This window comes from Marmota marmota, unplaced genomic scaffold (assembly GCF_001458135.2).
Source record: "Marmota marmota marmota unplaced genomic scaffold, marMar, whole genome shotgun sequence".
In the NCBI taxonomy this organism is placed as follows: Eukaryota; Metazoa; Chordata; class Mammalia; order Rodentia; family Sciuridae; genus Marmota; species Marmota marmota.
The window spans coordinates 27,194,325-27,201,643 of NW_026000241.1; the positions used below are offsets into that span (position 1 = coordinate 27,194,325).

The following is a 7,319-nucleotide window of genomic DNA, read 5'->3' on the forward strand; positions in this document are numbered from 1 at the left end:
AGGACTCACAGTGAATGAACATCTCAGAACTTTTGGCTTGACTTCAGGGAGACTTCTCAGTTTGGTAAATGGTACAGTGGAACTGGGTTTTCCACTTCCCCACCAGTAGAATCTGAATGAATCATTGTGGGGAGGTGGAGGAGGGGAGTGTACTTGAGCTTTATTGTCACCAAGACCTGGATTGAGATGCAGATGATGGTGTTTTGCTTCTAGCTGGGTGTCCTTGGACAAATTATTTAATCCTGCTGAATATCCATCCACTCGGCTGGGAAAGGGAAGCAAAATCTATTATAGGTGATCAGGGTGATTAAATGACAAAAGGTGGGTAAAATGCTTATCCCAGTACTAGAGTAGACTGTGAAGAAAAATCAGAGTTTCTAATTCTCAAAGGTCACGAATTGAAAGGAAGAACAAGAACTACATAAGCCCTCCTAATTATATTCCCTTTTTACTGTTAAGAATATTGCAGACAGCATTCTAGCTTTGTGTGGGAAGTTACAATACATCTCTAACTCCAAATATGCACCAGATTTATATCTTTAAAGAACTTTTAAAATGAATTGAAAGGCGATATTATGGTATCTTGAAGGTGTTGTTTTTTTTTCTTAAAGCATTCTAACCAAAGTGTGAATGAACAGTACAGAAAATGAAATGTACTTGAAATAACTCAAAGTGTTTTCAGTGAGGAGGAACCTATCCTCGATTTCCATTTAAGAGAGGAGGAAATTAGCTTGCATTTTAAGGTAATACTTAATGGGAAAGAAAAGTAACTATATACCAGATGAAAAAGGATCATGCTAAATAATAATAGAGTATATAATAGAAGCTAAATGCCTGTCTTTGAGATTTTAGAAAGCAACATGATTTTCAAAGTCTTTTAAAAATGTCCAATTGGGATAAGATCTGGAGGATGTGAATGTTTGGTGGGTGGCAAGATTTTTCTTGGCAGCTTGCAGGATGTTTGCTGCAGGTGAATTGTATTGAATTGACCAAGCAATTCAAATTTGCCTCTGTCCCAGGCCTTTCCTGGATAGGAAAGGGGGATGGGACATCTCACCTTCAAGCCAGGTTCATACACCTGAAATGAGTGGTGCAAGCCATGATTTTCCAAGTTATTGAGAGGAAAGAGAAAAGGATGCAGTTGATGACAGCCTTTGTGGAAGAGTTGAGAATGAGCTGAGCTTCCAACTTTAGCAGGAAGTTACCAGCTTCCCAGCCCAATAACTGGCAGCACCGTTCATCCAAGGGTTTAATCCAAAAACCTAGAAATCATACCTTCTTCCTCCTTCCCTATCCCCGAACCCAGACTCTCAGCAACCCTTACATATTCTTCCTCCAAAATGTATATGGAGTCTGCTCACTTCTGCTAATCTACATTTCCATCCTCCAGGGTCATGCCAACATCATGCCACTGAGTTGTCTCACTGGTCCATCGACTGATGAGCTCTTTCCATTTTTGACCCATCCTCCAATGCATTTCCCACAAAGCAGTCAGTGATGAAGTCACTACCTCAATTTAAACTCTTTAAATGTTTGCACTGGACTAAAAATAAAACCTTTGCTCCTGTCCATGTCTACCAGACCCTGTATGATGTGGCCCAGCCCCACTGATCTCACCCATGGCTTCTTTGCACCTTGGCTCCCCATGGCTGAGGACTCTGGCTTCCTCTGATTCTTTGATCTAGTTAGATGTACAATAGAGGGAAATGAAATGTATTGCAAGCTATTAAAGGAGATCGGTTCTCAAAATTAGCAGGAGAGCTTGGTTTTATGATGATGTCACACGAAGGTGGGCATATACATGGGAAATGTAGGAAATGGGTTGATTTCAAGGACCTCTGGGAAGGATCCTTTGTTATCTCAATTTATCTTCACATCAGCTTTATTAAATTCTTGCCCATGATAATTTATGGAATTCCCTCCCACCAAGAAGGGCAGTGAGTCTGGACTATGTAGCAGGTATGGTGGTAGGCACAGAAGCTATAATGATAAGAAAGTAGACATGGAAACCCTACCTTCTTGGCACTTTGCAGCAGGCGACGGAGGGGCGTAGACAATTACAACAGAGGATAATTATAATGAGGAGTTTTACAAGATACCATAAGAAAACATGGGTGGGGCACCTAACTCAGAGTTGGGAAGTCAAGGAAAGCTTCCCAAGGGAAGCACTATTTTAGCTGAAGCTTGAAATAGTGGAAAGTAGGGCATGAGGCAGGCGCATGTATTCAAATATTCTTGGCTTGGGAAACAGGACAGGCAAAAAGAGAGTACAGTTGCCCCTGGTGTCCGTGAGGGGATTGGTTTCAGGATGCATACCCCCATCCCACCTACTGTTGACACCATCATCTGCAGATGCTCAGTTCCTTACATAAAATGGCCCAGTATTTGCATGGAACCTGCTCACATCTTCTCATAGGCTTGGAAGCATTTCCAGAGTAGTTGTAACACCCAATACATAACTGGCAATATAAGCAAATTTTACGTGTATTGTTTAAGGATTAATGACAGGAAAAGTCTGTACATGTTCAGTACAGATGCAATATTTTCAAATATTTTTCCATCCACGGGTTGATTGAATCAACAGAGGTGGATTCCACGGATGAGGAGGACCAACTGTATTAATGGAGAACATGACATGTTTCTGAAACCCAGAAAGGTTCAGGATGGTGGCAACATGGTGGGGAAAGGGGGGAACTGGAGAGAAAAGAAACTATGAATAGTAAGCAGCGACCTATACATACAACACCTTGTAAGCCATAATAAGGTGTTTAGATCTATTCCTGGCAAATGAGCAGTAGGGTTGCATGGTCTGATCTGTGCTTTCAAGAGCTCACTCTGGGTGGAGTAGGAAGAGGGGCTAAGTCTGTCTGAAAGGCTGTTCTGGAATCCAAGGGAAATATAATGTTGCTATGCACCAACGTAGAAGTAGAAAGGATGGAAAGTCTAGAAGAGAGATTTAAAAGAAGAATCCACATGACTTAGAGATGGACTGAATGATGTAGAGATGAGGGAGGGGGAAAAAATGACTCCTGAGTTTCCACCAAGAGTATTTGCAAGTTCCAGCCTCCTACCTGCTTTGGACAGGAAGTAGCTGTATTTACAATTTCCAAACTCCTACCTGCTTTGGACAGGGCAAGCCAGCCCCCCCAGGGAATGAATAAAGGTGTTTCCTTGTCCCAACTGGCCTCCAGTCCCTCTTACACAGGCCCTCGTTTACATGTGGATGAGTAAATGTCTGGACTGGGTGGCGTTTTATAAGCTTAATGGACATGTGAATGTGAGAGACAGACACTGAAAGATGACAGTAGATATCTGCTTGAGACACAGCCCAATTAATTTAATGCCTGTGACATCATCCCACATTAGTTTAAGGCTTCTGAAATGAGTAGCTCTTGTTTTACTTGTTATTTAAACTCTTGTTAAACAGTGTGCTGCCATGAGAAAGAGTGTTCCTGTGGAGGAGAATTTCTCAGCAGCAATGCTGTTGACATTTTGGGCTGAATAATCTTGTTGTGAGGGAGCCCTGTGCATTGGTAGGGTAGTTAGCAGCATCTCTGGCCTCTACCCACTAGATGCCAGTATTGAAACACCCCACCCCCACACCCGATGGTGACAATCAGATGTCACCAGACTTTGCCAAATGTCCAGTGGGGGACAAAATTACCCCAGTTGAGAGCAATGGTTTTCAAAATGGGCTTACACCAGGAGCATCAGCATCTCCAGAGGACGTGTTAGGACTGTGAGTTCTGTGGCCCTGACTAGAGCTACAGAGAAATTCTAGGGGAGGGTCCCAGCAATCTATTTAAGACACCCTTCATGCATGCCAGTTTGAGGATGCCTTAGAGCAAGTGAACGGTCACTCAAGTTTCGAGAGAGAACGTGATTTCTGTAAAGAAAAATGTTGAATAAGAGAAATTGCGCGTTGAATGAGAGAAACTTGCCCTTTTCTTTTAAGAGAAGCAAGTATTTTATCTTCTTTTGGAAAAGCAAAGCTATTAATAGTTTCCTATCATGGAAAATTCTTACAAATGGCCATTTTAAATCACTTGAGAAGTTGGTTACTCTGAACAGAATTCTTTTTTCTTTTGAAAAACTCAGCCAGGGATAGCATGATTGGGTATCAGACAGAGTCGGCATGTGGAATAATGTTTTGTGAGCAGAAGAGAAACGAGATACACAGCTTCCACTGTGGCAGGCGGCTTCTGTGCAGTTAGCAGGCGCACTTCCCTGCCCCAGGGCGGGGTGGCTTGGGACCCAAAGCCAGATGTCTGTTCAAAGGAAACCTTTCCTCAGTTTTTTTCCTTAGCTTCCTTTCCCCTCATTTGTTCACTCTTTCCCACTCAAACACGACTTAGCAGGAGAGTAGAGTTTTCCAACTTATTGAAGCAACAGTTTTAATAGTGCAGCCTACAGAATATAAAAGTTCGGATCACCGTTCTATTCTTCAAGAGTATTTTCAAATTCTGTGTATTGCTGAAGAATTCCAAAATCCAAAAATCATTTTTTTTTCCAGAAAAGGAAAATGGCTCTCCACTTAACCAGTTGTTTTAACTTAAAAGCACATGTATGCCAAAGTAAGAAAAAATAATTTAGTAAGATTTCATTCTTTAATTTATTCATTTTTTTCAACTATTGATTTTTTTCAAAAAGTATGCACCTTTGACGTTGTAACATCGCACACAACAACTATATTCTCTGACCTCATGGATCTTTTCTTTCTTTCTTTACTTATTTATTTAATATTTGTAGGGAGGGGATGAGGGGAAAGACAGAAAACCATTCAGTATTTCAAATTTGGGGTTGTACTCTGTTGGTGGGTTATGAGATCAATTTAGTGGATCACAATTAACTTTTCTTCTTGTTTTTTTTAAATAAACAAACGAGAATGAAGAAACTAGACATCATTCTCCCACAAACCGTTGTATGGGTTGCGGGGGAAGGGCAAGGATCTATGTAAAATATGACATTGCCAGCTTAGAAAATTTGAAAAATACTGAAATTTTTGAAATATCAAAATAAGTGAAATGATTTCAGATGGGAATGCATGCTGTAGAAGACCAAGGGTTTGGGGTAGAAAGTAACAGAACTGTGAGCTGCAGGGAGAAGGCATCTCTGGTGGGAGAACAGCATTCCAGCCAGATGTGGCTGAGGAGAGAAGGCCTCACGGGAGTTGGTGGGGAAGACCTTTCCAGAAAAAGGGAAGATGAAGTGCAGAGGTTTCATTTGAGACCTGAATGGCCGGAGAGCAGAACCTAAACGGCAAAGAATGGGCAGTTAGATTCTATCTTCCCTTAGGAAGGAAGATTCTAGAACTTTTGGTTGGTAAGCACACAAAAACAAAAGGGAGACATGAACTTATTCCACATACCCAGGAAATTGTCACTTCAGAGACATGGAAAATCCAATTCAAATTGCTGTAGAAAGAAAAATAAATACTCAGTTAAAATTCAGCAATTTTAACTTTGAGTTTCTACCATGGGCAAAGCATTACCTACGGTGAATCCAGTGATTAACAAGGGTTTTAAGATGTTAGTGTATGGTTTTCGGTCCACAGGTATGCAAAAGACCAAAGGTGATACTTTATTAATAAAACCGTCAACTCTTTCTCCTTTGTTAAAAGGCCTGCTCCACATGTCTCAAAGTTATATTTCTCTGTTTGGCTCTATAGCAAAGATTGCTTTCACTCCAGAACCATTTCTGCCTAGTTAGCTACCTGCTGTGTTCTGGATTTCAAAACGGGGATGATCTGTACCACCAGTGATTTTTATATACTAAGACTTGAAACAAAGATTTGCAAAGAGACAAAATTTTCATGATGCCCAAATTCTACACTCTAAGGCTCCCTGATTCTTTCATAGAACCCCAGTTTCTAAACTCAGCAGCACTTTGGCAAGAGTTATGCCTGTGTAGTGACATACTTATTTATTTATTTTTTTGGTCATTGCCTTTTTTTATTTTGTGATCAGTTATACATGACAGCAGAATGCTCTTTGATTCATTGTATACAAATGGAGCAGAATTTTTCATTTCTTTGATTGTTCCCAAAGTAGGGTCACACCATTTGTGCAATGATACATGTACCTAGGGTAATGATGACTGCCTCATTCCACCATCTTTCCTACCCCCATGCCCCTCTTCTCTGCTTTGCCCCATCCAAAGTTCCTCTACTCATCCCATGCCCTACTTCCATAATGGATCAGCAACCACTTATCAGATAAAACATTCAGCCTTTGATTTTTGGGGATTGGTTTACTTCGCTAAGCATGATATTCTCTAACTCCATCCATTTACCTGCAAATGCCATAATTTTATTCTCTTTTATTGCTACGTAATACTCCACTGTGTATATATACCACAATGTCTTTATCCATTTAACTATTAAAGGGCATCTAGGTTGGTTTCACAGATTGTCTGTTGTGAATTGTGCTGCTATGAACATTGATGTGGCTGCATCACTGTAGTATAGACCCAGCAATGGGATAGCTGGGTCAAATGGTGGTTCCATTCCAAGTTCTCTAAGGAATCTCCAACTGCTTTCCAGATTGGCTGCAACAATTTGCAGTCCCACCAGCAATGTGTGAGTGTGCCTTTTCCTCCATATCCTCACCAACACTTATTGTTGTCTGTATTCTTGATAACTGATGTTCTGACTGGTGTGAGATAAAATCTTGCAGAAGTTTTGATTTGCATTTCTCTAATTACTGGAGATGCTGGACATTTTTTCATATATTTGTTGATCGACTGTGTATCTTCTTCTGAGAAGTGTCTGTTCAGCTTCTTAGCCCATTTATTGATTGTACCATTTGTTTGGAGATTTTTGTTTGTTTGTTTTTGGTTTTGTGTGTGTGTGTGTGGTTTTTTGGGGTTTTTTTGTTGTTTGTTTTTTGGTGTTACGTTTTTTGAGTTCTTTATATATCCTCTATGTGATGTGCATGTTGCAAAAATTTGCTCCCAAAATATAGGCTCTCTCATTACCTCATTGATGTTTATTTTGCTGAGAATATTTTTAGTTTGAATTCATTCCGTTTATTGATTCTTGATTTTATTTCTTGCACTTTAGGAGTCTAGTTAAGGAAGCCGGGGCCTAATCTGACATGATGAAGATTTGGGCCTACTTTTTCTTTTATTAGGCATAGGGTCTCTGGTCTAATTCCTAAGTCTTTAATCTACTTTGAGTTTTTTGCATGGTGAGAAAGAGGGGACATACTTATTCTTGCTATTACCATAATCATTTTAATGTGCTCTACCTTCTGTCTATTTCTCAGTGAGTCCAGTTGTATAGCCTGTACCTTCTTCAAACCTCTACTTCCTGAATGGCC

At 40.3% G+C, this 7,319-nt stretch overlaps 1 protein-coding gene across 2 annotated transcripts in view; it reads left to right on the forward strand.

Moving 5' to 3' along the window:
- Window positions 1-7,319, forward strand: part of Thrb (thyroid hormone receptor beta) — a 252,437-nt gene that overhangs the window by 46,074 nt on the left and 199,044 nt on the right. The window lies entirely within an intron of this gene.